Source organism: Quercus lobata, chromosome 5 (genome assembly GCF_001633185.2).
Source record: "Quercus lobata isolate SW786 chromosome 5, ValleyOak3.0 Primary Assembly, whole genome shotgun sequence".
Taxonomy (NCBI): domain Eukaryota; kingdom Viridiplantae; phylum Streptophyta; class Magnoliopsida; order Fagales; family Fagaceae; genus Quercus; species Quercus lobata.
In genome coordinates, this window is record NC_044908.1 from 50309299 (window position 1) to 50323844 (window position 14546).

At 33.7% G+C, this 14546-nt stretch overlaps 1 long non-coding RNA gene across 1 annotated transcript; it reads right to left on the minus strand.

Moving 5' to 3' along the window:
- Positions 1-2644: 2644 nt before the first annotated feature.
- On the minus strand, positions 2645-4848 carry LOC115989284. The gene is made up of 3 exons (XR_004091867.1): positions 4717-4848; positions 3717-3783; positions 2645-2818 (listed from the first exon to the last, which is right to left on the minus strand). It is a non-coding gene; the product is annotated as an uncharacterized LOC115989284 (long non-coding RNA).
- Between the last annotated feature and the right edge of the window lie 9698 nt (positions 4849-14546).

Genomic DNA, 14546 nt, shown 5'->3' on the forward strand with positions numbered 1-14546 from the left:
TTTACTTCTAGGGATTTGCGATAAATTAAAAGACTCAAATTATGATTGAAAGTGTCTAACCTAATTCAAATATTCCTGCATTCTGAGATCTCTGGCTTGTAACTCTTCCCCTACTTGGCCTACAATCAATCTCGAATCTGAAAACATCTTCATTGCCTTTCCTCCCTTTCTCTGAACCATAGTTATCCCTACCAATAGAGTCTCATACTCAGCCTCATTATTGGTGGCCAAGAAGCCCAACCTAAGGGATTTTTCAATAATGATATTCTCAGAAGAAATTATAACTAGCCCCACTCCAGATCCTCTTTGATTCGCTGCCCCATCAACATGTACTCTTGAGGGTAAAGGCTCTTGCATGGAGACCATTCCAACTGATTTTCCATCCATGCTATGTTTCTCAACTTTTTCTTCAAAGGGGTTTTAGCAAACTCGGCCACCAGATCAGCGAGGACTTGACATTTGATAGAGGTGATAGGCATGTACTCAATATCAAAAACCCCCAAGATTATACCCCACTTGGCAATCCTCACTGTGTAATCAGTATTCCAAAGTAGAGATCTAAGTGGAAGTTTGGTTAAGACAATAACTGTGTATGACTAGAAGTAATGGGGTAGCTTACGCGTAGCATGCACCACTGCCAAAATGACTTTTTCCAGCAATAGGTAACGCACCTCGGCCTCGTGCAGTAATTTGCTCACATAGTAAACTGGTCTCTACACACCACCATCAATTCGTACCAGCACTAAGCTTACCGCATGGGAAGCCACTACGTTATAAGCAAACAAAATCTCATCCACTTCAGGCCTAGACATAATGGGAGGCTGAGATAGGTCACACTTTTCGGTCCATTCAAATCCCTTCCACTTGTTCAACAACTGGAAGAAAGGTCTACACCCGTCTGTTGACTAAAAAATGAATTGGTTTAGAGCAACAGTCATCTCTGTCAACTTATGGACCTCTTTGAGATTCTGAAGTGGCTGTAAATTGTTAAGTGCTTTAATTTGATCAGAGTTGACTTCAATTTCGTGGTATGTAACCATGTACCCTAGGAACTTCCCTGATCCAACACCAAAAGAGCACTTAGAAGAATTAAGTCACAATTTATGTCTCCTCAAGATCTTAAAGATATTCTTGAGATCGTTAATATGCTCGGATTCCAACTTACTCTTAACCACCATGTCATTTATATAAATCTCAATATTTTTTCCTTGCTGTGCCTCAAATATCCTAGTCATCATCCTTTGGTAAGTAGACCCTACATTCTTTAGACCAAAAAGCATCACCTTGTAGTGGTAATTCCTAGTAAGGGTAAAAAAAACTGTCTTCTCCTGATCACCCAAAGCTAAAGGTATCTGATGGTACCCTTGAAAGGTGTCCAAAAAGCTCATCTGTGGGTGGCCTACAGTTGCATCCACCAACTGGTCTATTCGAGGCATGAGAAAAGGATCTTTGGGGTAAGCTTTATTCAGATCTGTAAAGTATACACATACCCGCCATTTTCTCGTTCTTTTTCTTCACCACCACTGTATTAGCTAACCACTCAGGATAGAACACTTCCTTAATAGCCTTAACCTACTTAAGCTTGTTCACCTCCTCCTTGACAGCATCAGAGTGCTCTTTAGATGAGCGTCGATGTGGTTACTTCTTAGGAAAGGCAGCTGGGTTGACATTCAGATGATGGCAAATGAAGTCTGGATCCACCCTAGGAGCTTCATAAGCATTCCATGCGAACACATCAATATTTCTCTTTAGAAATGCTAACAGTTCTTCCTTCTCCTGAGGAGGCAACTGAGCTCCGACCTGAAAAAACTTCTCTGGATAACCATCTATAGCAATTTCCTCCAACTTCTCACACTTTGCCTCTTCTGACACCGCATTTGTAGATAGGACCGGAATCCTTGATTGCTATGAACTCCCCTCAACAGAGGTCGATGATTCAACTTCAAGCTGATGCATAATTGCAACCACCAGGCATTGCCAAACCATGGATTGACACCCAAACAAGCTCTTCAATCTGGTCCTCTGACAGATATTTCACCTTTAAATGCAGAGTTGAAGAAATGGCCCTTAGGGCATGAAGCCAAGGTCTTGCCACAATGGCCGTGTAGGGAGAATAAGCATCCACCACAATGAAGTCCACCTCTACTACTTCTGAACCTGCTTGCACGGGTAGTCTAATCTGACCTCTTGGAATGATAACTTTCCCATTAAAACTTACCAAAGGTGAATCATAGGCTGTCAAATCCTTGGGTTTCAAGTTCAGCCCTTTATATAAGTCAGGGTACATAATCTCTACACCACAACTGTCACGACCCAAACCTGTACTCCAGAATTTAGAGCATGACCGGCATGTTAATATCAAGTTTACCTCAATACTAACACAAACCAACCTAAATTGAAGGTGCTTATCAAGAATATTTTCTTGTATTCCTGCTTATTTCTTGCATAAAAGCCACAATATAGAAAAATGATGAAAACCTTGAAAATTCATTCCATTCGAACTTTGCAAGATTTCCACTTAGCTAAAACTTAAGATATACGTGTAAATATTATATAGCTACACATTCAGCAAAACTCTTATTACAAACATAAACCTAAAGACATACAATTAGGGTTCAAAATAAATTACGGTACTAAATAACATTTGTGCTCAAGGATCAAGTACATCTTGATTCCTCCTATACAACAAAAGAGCTAAACTACTATATAACAAAAAAAACTCTACATTCTAACAAACGAAAATCACAAAATCCTTGCCATCTCTAATACTCTTGCTGCTTCCAAGAAGAATTTATGCACTGAAATATAATAGGGTGAGCTGCGAAGCCCAGTAATGTTTTAAGCTCCATAGGCCTTTAATAAGAATGCATGTAAATCAAATATTTTATAGATATGTCAGCTTTGATAAAATAGCTTTCATACTATTCATATTGCTCTTGAACTAACTTATGAGCTTTTGGATGAAAATATTTTATTTTCCTTTCATATAGTAATTAAAGGATAAAATAAGGAACTTAAACATAATTCAGTAATCTTAACTTTGAGTAGAATATAAAATACTTTATCATAACTTCTCATTAGACTTATAACACATTCAATATACCTTTCTTATCCTCATACTTTTCTTATAATTTCCAAATAACTTAATAGCTCATTTGTAATACATATTAGTTAATCCAATTGTAAGTCTGTCAAAACTTTGGGAGGCTTCCAGCACAGAGTGCCAGGCATCTAACATTCCCCACAATGCTAAGTAATTCCGGAATCACATCATAATACATATTTTCAACCATAGGGGTAGGTTGACATCCTCGACAAGTTGGCTGTTACCAAGAAGGGCGAGTACAGCAGAGCCAGTCCCACTTTTAATGGCCAATCAAAATCTTCATGGAAATAGCATTATTATAACCCCTACTGGTTGAATTCAAATCATAACAATGAAATAACTGAAAACTATATTTTTCTGATAACTTTGCTTTTACATAAATTTTTCACAACAGTAGCACATCCACTTCATTCTTAAATATTATGTTCGTGATATAAATAATAACATCAATATATTAAAATTATTATGTAGATAAGATTGAACAACTCACGAACACATATTTTACTTAAATCATGCATATATGTAATATCTCTAATTAAAAACTTTAATACATAATACTTTTCTAAACAATCTTTATACTTATCAAAAGCACATGTCATAAATTCCTTACCTGAAAACAGAAGACGCGAGAAATTGTACAAGAGAAAATCAAGTGTCCATATTCTTGTTCTCGCCACCTAAATGAAAAACCAAAATTTATTACTGAAAAACTCTTCCTAATATATAAACTTATACCTCAATCATAACCTAACTCTCAAACTCAAGAAAATCCTCACTTCCTATCACACAAGGTTCCCCAAAGCACATGATACAATTATCAAACACATTATGTATCCAAACCATAGAGAAATCAAGGTATAGAATTTATCTATGATCCAAACATATTAAAGGATAAGCATATTAAATTATAGCTCAAAACATCCACCTTAACTTGAGAATTAAATCCACAAAATCAAGTATAGCATATGTTGTTCACTGCTCATTTCAGCAGCATATGCTCCATTTGTAAAATACAAATGGGCTATACACACACATCCAAATGTCATGAACTTTTACAGAACCACTTCCCTGTATATCTAGTATATACATAAATATTTTGGAGTCAAAGCATAAACCCATGATTTATTAAAAATCACGTAAGACAGCATACTCAAATTTGTCCTGACAAAATTTCTTGCAACTTAGAAAATAAACCATTATTTTTCTACTCATCCAAATGCTGTGAGACTACTTCCATAACAACCATGTGTGTTTTAGAATTCATAAAAACTTCTTTTAGCCTCTTAATTCACAGAAATCGATTTAATACAGATTTTTCTTGTTGTGAACATCAAATCTGTCACAGTGACAGTTTCAACATATGTTCTTACAAAATCACCAACTAATAGAAATTGGCCTCCATTTCATTTGGGTATTTTTATACCTATACTAAACATACTAAAATTCATTAATAAACATCCAATTGATCACAATATCATCAAACTTTCAAATCACTAAAATAGAATCATAGTTCAGCCTCTAAAATCATATTAGAAAATAAAGAAGGGAAAATAAACAAAACAATTATACTATCAACATACCCAAAATCAAATGAGGTTTTGATTACTTACCCACAAACTGAAGTTAAACTTTAGTAAGAGTTTGATTCCTTCTTAGAGAGAGATATCTATGATTTTCAATGTAAGAAAATGAAAGCTATTGTGAGAAGTAAGGTGCTGCCGATCCAAAAGCAAAGAAAGAAAAGCAAGGAGCAAAGAAAGAAGAAAAGAAAGAGTAAAGAAAAATGAACCAAGAAGGTTCTAGTGCAGCAAAAGAAAGATAAGGATATTGACTTTGGGGTGGGGCACGTGTGATGCTAAGGAAAGAAAAATCACAGCCCACTCTTTTTGGCATTTACACTTTTCACCCCCTTATAAGCTTATATTTCTAGAAAGGCCCAAACAATATAACTTTGCATATATGTATATCCTTACCTTCATAAATTTCTATCCATAACATTAAAAGAGCATATATGTTTTATAATATCACAATATCAAAGCTTCATGCACTTAAAAATAATTAAGATAATAATATGCATATAAACCTATAAAATTAATTATGCAATGAGGTTGGGGTGTTACAACTGCCCTGGTCTACCAACACCCTCTTCACATCATATCCTCCTATCCTGAGTGTGACCATTAAAGTATCATCGTGTGGTTGTATGGTTCCAATCTTGTCTTCATCCAAAAAACTCAACGTTGGTCAAATCTCCACTCTAACCCTCTTTTGCTCAAAATTAGAGTTCTTGGTGGGTGGCCAAGCCACAGACATCACCCTAGAGGCATGAGAACCAGTTGTCCCAAGAGCAGTGAAGATGACATTAATTGTGCCCAAAGGGGGCCTTGAGAAAGCGTTCCCCTGAGCCCCTGACCTTACTTGGTCTCCTTGCCCATTGGGCCGATATAAAAACTATTGTAACCTTCCATCTTTGACTAGTTACTCTAGATAATTCCACAGAGTTCTACAGTCCTCGGTGGTGTGCCCTCGAACCTAGTGATACTAGCAATGAAGACTTTGGTTACGCCTTATGGATCTCATCCCATATTATTTAGCCATTTGAAGTATGGCTTATTATTGATCTTCTCCAAGACTTGATGTACTAGCTCTCAGAATACTGTATTAACCACCTGAAGAGCCGTAGACCCAGATTGCCTGGCAAAATCCCTTCGGGGCCTATTATTATTGTATCTGTTCGCCCTAAAATCTGTCTTGTCCTTAGGGAGAACCTTAGCCTTTCCTTTCCTTTGTTGCTGGTCTTGCTCAACCCACTTGTATTCGACAATACGGTCCATAAGCCGACGCACACTCCTTATCAGCTTCTTGGTCAGAGACTTTCTCAAATCGTGCTCGGCAGGCAGGCTGACCTTGAAAGTCCTTATAGCTACGTCATCAAAGTCCCCATCGATCTCATTGAACATCTCCCAGTATCTGTCTAAATACGTTTTTAGGGTCTCTCCTTCTCGTATGGACATGGACAATAGGGAATCTAAGGGCCGAGGAACCCTACTGCACGTAATAAAATGAGATCCAAACACCCAAGTAAGCTCTTTAAAGGAATCAATAGAACCTGCGCCTAGACCATTAAACCACCTCATCGCTATAGGCTCCAAGCTGGATGGGAATACCTTACACATCAAGGCCTCATTTTTGGAATGCACTAACATCCTCTAGTTGAAGTGGCTAACATGCTCCATAGGGTTTGTTCGACCATTGTACTTGGTGAACGTGAGCTGAGTGAACCCTCGAGGAAGTCTCCCTCCCTTAATTCTGCGCGTGAAAGGTGATCTAGAAATTTGGTTGAGCGCTCTGCTCATCTCATCGTTTCCCAAGCCTTTGGAAGATGAGTTATTGTTTTTACGCTTATGGTGGTAGTCCTTATCATACGAGCAAGACTTACTAGGAGGAGTCCTTGATTTGGGTCCATAACTACCATCCTCTTCATCGTCAGAAGAGAAGTCAGAATTGGAGGGAGTTCACCTTTGCCGTTCGTGACGCAACTTCCTCTTCAAGTGATCAATCTCCAGTTGCATGGTTTTGGTATTCTCCTCATGAGAAAGGTGACTCCCGCTTCGAGACTGGCTCCTGCTAGTATGGGTGGTATGCACACTAAACTCCTAGTCCCTTCTGCACTCAAGATTAACAAAATGATCTTAATGTGGCCAGTTGGTAAGGTGCAAAATATTCAATGCGAAGGTAGCAGCTTTCTCTTTAGATATTTTAGAACTTCCCTCTATCCTGTGCTTTTTTGATGCTTATCTATATCAATAAAATCTCCTGGAACCCTGCCCTAGATGGTAGACTACCTTCTCGGACCTCGACTTTACTTGGCTGAGGAGGGATTCATCCTCGGACCACCTTCATGGGCCTTTATGATTAAAATTAATATCTTCACTTACCCTGGATGGTAGACCACTCCTCTGATTAAAACTAATTTCTTTACGCTCCACGTGTAGGGTAGATTGCTAGTGTTGGTCTTTGTCCCATTAGCACCTTCCTGAAGTCTCTGGTAGCAACTATAAGGTTGAAAATTACTATTCAAGTATCACCTCCACATTAATGCAGCCAGTTGGTTAGGTGTAAAGTATTCAATGCAGTAGTAGCAGCTTTCTCTTTAGATATTTCAGAACTTCCTCTATCCTATGCTTCTGTGATGCTTATCTGCATCAATAGAATCTCCTAGAACGCTGCCCTGGATGGTAGACCACCTTCTCAGATCTCAGCTTTACTCAGCTGAGGAAGGATTCATCCTCAAATCACCCTCATGGGCTCTTATGATCAAAACTAATTTCTTCACTTGCTAACACAGCCTCCTCTGATTATGTTCACCATTCCTCGGACTACTTCATGTTCTCAGATTGGGCCTCCGGCCCAATATATACATACATACATACATACATATATATATATATATATATTTTTTTTTTTTTGGGTCTAACACCCCTACAAAAATATTGTAGAAAAGTTTGTGGTTGTAGTATTACTTTTAGAAGAATCAATGATATTGTTAAGGAGAGGGGGCAAAGAGTAATTTTATAAAACAAAATTGTTAAAATTAGTACCTATATATATACTAATAAATTTTAAAAAGAAAAATTGGGGGTGGCCATTGCCCCTCAAAGCCCAAGTGTGCCTTCGTCCATGCATTACATACTACAATTAATAGAGTATAAAGTAGAACGTAAAATCTATTTCAAACTAACTATGTGTGGATTTTTTTCCTCTTTCTTTTTTATTATTATTATTATTATTATTATTTATTTATTTATTTTGTTTTTTAGTTCATTTTTCCCATTTGGGAAGAGGTTATTTCTTTTCTTTCTTTGTTTACGTATCAGAAAAATAATTTAATGATATTTTCTTTCCACTTGATTTATATATATATATAGTCATTTTAATTTTTTTTTTTAAATCTTTTGAATAAACTAACTTTGTTGTTCCTCTAATTGATGATGAGACACATTCCTAGAAAAAAAAAAAAAGTGAAAATTTAATTTTTGACACGTAAAACGAATGTCAAGAGTCAAGACCATAAAAAAAAAGAATAATAAAAAATGAAATTGTAGTAACGTGTAACCCATGCATATACACATTTATATTTAAAAGTAATGATCGATATATTACAAGAAGAATACCTAGTTGTAATAACTAATAAATGACTATACAACGAATGAGCAATGTGGGATTGAAATTTGGCTTAGTAGAAAATAATAATTAATCATCTGAGAGCTTGAAATTATTTTATTCTGTTATCAACCATAGAGTTTGATGATTATTTCTCTTTACATTAATTTTTCAAAGAGGATAATATTCCATAAGTATGAAAACCCATTAGAAAATGCATAGTTAATTTTTGGAACCTAGTATTGTCGACAAATTTTATATTGAAATTTTATTTAAGTTAAAGAAAATTTTAAAATTCAAAGAGAATTTGAGTGAATTTCAAATAGATTGAAAATAACTAAATGAGTTAGAAGTGGTTTTAAATGGGTGCTTTGATGTAGTTTCAATTAAAGCGACCCTTGATACAAGTGTAAAAAGGTAAACATTATAACACAAATTGATTCTTTATGACTTGAATTGGTCAAATTCTTGTATTTGATTGTTTAAGGAGAAAAAAGAACCACTAAAAAGGATAGACACTATTGTAAACTTTATGCATTCAATTTTTATACATTTTATGATACTGTAATTCATGCTTATATACGAAAACATTAAATAGTAGTAATGATGAGTTCATCTTATCTAAGTGAGTGAATTTTCACCTTGACTTTTGCGACAAGTATTATAAATAGGTCACTTGATACTAAAAATTAAAAATTCAAATTGGACACTTGATGCAAAATTAATCTATAATTAGAAGTAGTTTGGATTTTAATTGTGCCTCAACTTTAATATATTGTATGGAAAATTCTTCATTTACATTGTACTATCCATATAAGATTTACAATGTAGACTAAACATTAAATCTTACCTGAATGGTAAAATATAAACTAATAATTTTCCATTTTATATATTATATGATTAGCATTGTGATACAAGCACTCAGTTGCCACGTGAGAAGAGGAAATACCATGTCAATTTTTGTAAACCTTATGTTTTCAATTAATTTTTGTATTTGATTATTTTAGGCAAAAAAAAAAAAAAAAAAAAAAACACTAGAAACTAGAAAGTCTAAATTAGTAGTATCATTTGTAAGCAGTCATGCTGCCACTAATGGAGATCTTGCTACACTTATTGATGACTGCAGGGTGTTGTTGGGGCAGATTCCTCAAGTCAGAGTGCAGCACTGTTATAGGGAATGGTTGTGCAAATGCCTTAGCAAGAAAGGGAACCTCTTCACGATATGATTTTGTACCTTTTGATGTTCCTCCCTCATTTGTTTTGCCTTTCTTATCTTTTGATAACTCCGGTTTGTATTGTGACTGTGTCTGTAATATTTATACTTCTATTATCCAATCATTAATACTCTCCAATTTATCCAAAAAAAAAAAAAAAAACACTAGAAAGGATAAACAGTATAGTAAACCTTATGGAATAAATGTTTGGGTAAACTACATAAATGGTCCTTATTCTTTATATCAAATGTCAATTTCGTCCCTAATTTTTTAATTGTGTTAATTTAGATCATAATCTTTCAGTGTTTTATCATTTTAGTCTTTACTGTTATCTATTGCTGAAAAAAGCTTGCTGGGCCAAATAAAATAATAAAAAATTAATTTACCTACCATATCAGTTGACTATTGTACAACCATGTCATATTAATTTTTTTTTTTTTTACTAAATACTAAATAGTGGTTCTCACGTGAGTTTAGTTGTTGGGAGAAAAATTAAAATCCCTAAAAACTCTCTCTCTTTAGACTCTCATCACCCTCACTCACACTCACTCATCTGTCCCTAATCTCTAACTAACTCTATTAAAACAAAAGTTGTAGATGGTAGCGGCAAGGACCGGCAGTGGTTGGTTGCTGTAGAATTTTAGGCTCCTTTCTTTGTCCAAAGGCCTTTCACTAACTAAAATTGGCTCATACTCTTTTTCAATGAATCCCCAATTTGGGTCTTTGATCAGTAAATCGGTTAGATATCAAAATCTTGAGCATACAGAGCTTGAGAACCTGAAGAGCAAAGACCAAATGTCTATAGTTTCAAGCTCTTCTTCTCCAAAAACAATCAAACTCCCAATAAGCCTTCAAAATCCCAACTGAGACCTTAACAAGATGAAAATAGCTTGCAAGGTCAGCCTTCTCAAAACCCAAGTCAAGGTTTGTGGAACCATCTTATGGTGGTAAAGCAAATTTGGCTGCAGAGAAAACCCAAGTGAGGAATACAAATACCAGTAGCTCTAATAGGAAATTAGGAATTCGCCTAATGTTGCTTCCCCAAGTCACAAAGTTAGTGTCGATAATCCATAAGAGAACTTGAATTTGTTAATCATATGACAACAATTTAGGATTTTTTTTTATTATTATTTTTAATTTTAATATGATGTGGTTGCACAGTTGGCAATTGATGTGGCAAGTTAGTTAATTTTATATTATTCTGTCAGAATTTTCCATCCAAGAGATAACGGCAAGGCCCAAAATGACATAATATTGAAATGTTAGAGACTAATTTGATACAATTAAAAAGTTATGGATCAAATTGATATAAGGTGTAAAAGGATAAGGATTATTTTTATAGTTTACCCTAAATTTTTATAGTAAGTTTTATTAGCACTGTGAAAAAAAGAGATATTTGGCATTATATTGTAAAAAACTTAAATAAAATAAACATTTATAACCAATTTGGAGGGATGGGGAGTAGCCAACTACTTCGCCTCCCTCCCCATTCATCCAAATTGGCCATTAAGGTTTGGTTGAAACAAACAAGAGATTTGAGGAACAATGTAGAATTTGAATTCAGCAATGTTGAAATGCCATGTGAAATTTATAGTAATTTGAAAAGCAAATTTCGGTAGGGGTGACAAAATTCAACACTACTGACTACACGACAAGAAGTTAGTGGATTAATGAATTTGTGTCATATATACACAACTAAACTGTTTAATAAACATGTTATGTTTGAGTCCAACCTACGAAACCCATTTAACTAAATGTCATTTTACCAATATACCCTTCAAAACCTAGTTATATAATATTATTAGTTGTGATTTATTTTGTTTGACATATTGTGATTAATTATTTGTGATTTTAAGATAAGTTTTAGTTTTGAATGTCTATTTTTAGTTTTTCATAGTGCATAGCAATTGGGTTAATACTAAAATTTGAATTATTTTTTTCTTCACTTTGATAAAATCTGATAAATGGGTCAGTGTGATTAACCCATTTAATAAACAAGTTGTGTTAAGGTTAAGAAGTTCAGATCCATTTAATAAATGTATCGGGTTAATGTTGATTCATATAGTTAAATACTCATGAGTTATGAGTCAACACGATATGTACCCGACACGCTAACAACTGAATATTTTTTCTTTTTTCTTTTTATGAGAAAATTTAGCAACTAAATCTGGAGGTAAGATTTTGTAGAATTTTAACTGAAATGAAATTAAAATTACAATAATTTTTCAGTTATACTAATATTTTGTCTAAATCCCTTGTTGGATGGCATATCCTTCTCATGCATATTAAATTTTATGTAAATTTGATATAATTTATTATCTAATCCAAAACTCATTATTTTTTGTAAAATTTTAACATATAAAAATTATAATTTTAACCTTTTTTGGACGAGAAATTTATCAAGTTATAATATGTAGATTGTAGATATTTGAAAAGCATATGTGATAGGTATTAAGAGATCATATATATAATCTAAATTGTGGCTAGGTACGTAAAATAATGATTCATGATAGGCGTGCTTTTGTTCAATTCTCCGTGCTTGTCTTGCTTAAGAACGGAAGAAGAAAAATTATATAATGAAAAATAGTGTTTTTTTTTATTATCTTTTCAAGGCTCTTTTTTTTTTTTTTTTTTTTTTTTTTTTTTTTTTTTTGAGAATTTTTACACCTCTATTGGATGCTTTGAATCTAATTAAGCCAGCTTGATTATATTATTAGAAAAATTATCCTTTGAATGGCAGTTTAATTAGCAACAATTGCATGTATAACCAATATTTCAAGTGAAATATTGGTAAAAATAAAGTGGGCAGGCAATATGATCACAGAGGAAAACTCTAACGGGAAAAACCCTTCAGGGGTTTAACGATAACCACCCAATGGAAAATTCCATTAAATAAAATGGAAGTCCACAATATAGAATATTAATCCCAGTATTGTTACTTACAGTAGGACTTATTAACGTGACCATATACAACTTCAACTCCAGCTAAGCGAGATTTAATGACCCACTTAAGCGGCCATCAAGCACTAGTCCTGCTTGAGTGGACAATACCCTATTTTCGAACTTTGTGAATAGTTTAAGCGAGCTTGTCTCCTCATCAAATTGGCATTTAAAAAAACCTCTCTGTGTGTGATCATCACTACAAATTTGCCGATTAACTACTGAACCAAATAGGAATTTGCTTGAGTGAGCCCTAGCTTCGCTCAAGTGACCATGGTTTTGAAACTTAGACCATTCAATGAACCGAGAAAGGGAAAAGTTCAAGGTTTTTGAAGTTGGACTGAGGTTCAACCAAGGTCAAACCGTGATGTGTCATTTAATTTTTTAATATATTTGATACTTAAATTGGTTTATATTTATTAATTTTTCGTTCTTGGCCAACTTAATGTAATGATCACTCCACAAGTATAAGTGCTTGTGGATATGGGGGGCAAGGGCCAGGGTTCAAGTCTCAAGTCTCTAGGAGGGAATTTCACACACATATACACTTAGATTAGGTTAGAATAGAATTCTATCTTGTAAATTAAAAAAAAAGAAAAGAAAAAGATGTGTGTGGCCCAATGGTTTGCATTTTTCGGTTTTATCTTTCAGCCAACTCAATTAATATCCTATACAAATACATTGACTATTTTTAGAAGTAGGCCTTGTTCCTAAATCTTGAATTAAGATGAAGAATAGTATTTATTACACAAACTATATATTTTACACACATCTCAAAAAGCAATTGAAAATCATCACAATTTTCGAAGTTAGAAATCATAACTTTAAGTCACAATTTCAATTGTTTTTTAGGATCGGTAAAAAATTGTATAAAATAAATTTAACTCTAAGATAAACATTTACTAAAGGTCTGTTTGGTTAGGTTGTTTGAACAACAATTTTTAGTGTCTAAACACTAAAAATTATGGAAATTGTGGGCCCAAAAAAAACAACACGTTTGGTAAGGGTGTTTTTTACTGAAGTATTTGAGTTACGTTGTTCAGTTTAGGGTGTTTAAACACCGAATTTAGAAAACTCCTCTTACCAGTTTTCAAACAACGTTGCTTGATGACACTTTTGTAAATATGTTGAAAACTATGGAGCCCACTTGATTAGACAACACATAAACTAACTTCTATCTCCTCAAATAAAAAAAAATATTAAATTGTATTGTGCTTGTCAACTTTAAAAAAAAAAAACATGCACACACATACCAAATACACAATTATATATTTTTTTCACACATGAAACATGTTATTTGAAACATGATACCAAATATATTTTTTGCTTTATGAATATCGTAAATATGTGTTTTCACAACACTTTTTAAATCATAGTTTTCACATTATTTTTAACAATGATACTAAAAATCTCCAACTAAATGAACCTTAGGTCTCACAATGCCTAGCTACTTCAAAACATTAATTTGAAGGGTTGTTGGTGCCAAATAAGGAGGGTCATTTTTTGTTTTGACCAGTAATTGAGGAGGGTCAATTGCTAGTGTTTGCCAACTTCGTAACAATAAGCTAAAAGGTCATAGTTTTGGAGAGATCCAAATCCTGTTTAGAAGAGTTTAAAAGGCAAACATTGTGCCTCTCTTCTCATAATCTCTAAACATCACAAGTTTCAACCATATATCTTGCATATTTTAAGTGTTGGGAAGAATAAACACCTTGGGGAGCTTCATTGAGTAATTAATATAACATATTTGACACACTTTAACCCAAAAGACCTAAGCCTAATGGGTATATACTCAATTATGTTATATTAACCACTCATTCTTCTTATCTTTATTTAATGCGGGACTTCACTCACACGTGTAACCCAACAAAGAGAATAATTTATCCACAATATTTTCACAACATTTTAAAAAAAATCTTAAGTAACAAGTTATTATTAGCTGTTATTAATGAGGAAAAAAATGTAATTTTAGTGTGGTTCTAATTTAAACTTATTACTAAAATTATATTTTTTTCTCCATTAATAACAGCTAATAATAATTTGTTATATAAGATTTTTTGTTAAATTAGAACCAATGGTAACTTATCACATTAAATTTATTGTGAAAATATTATAAAAATATC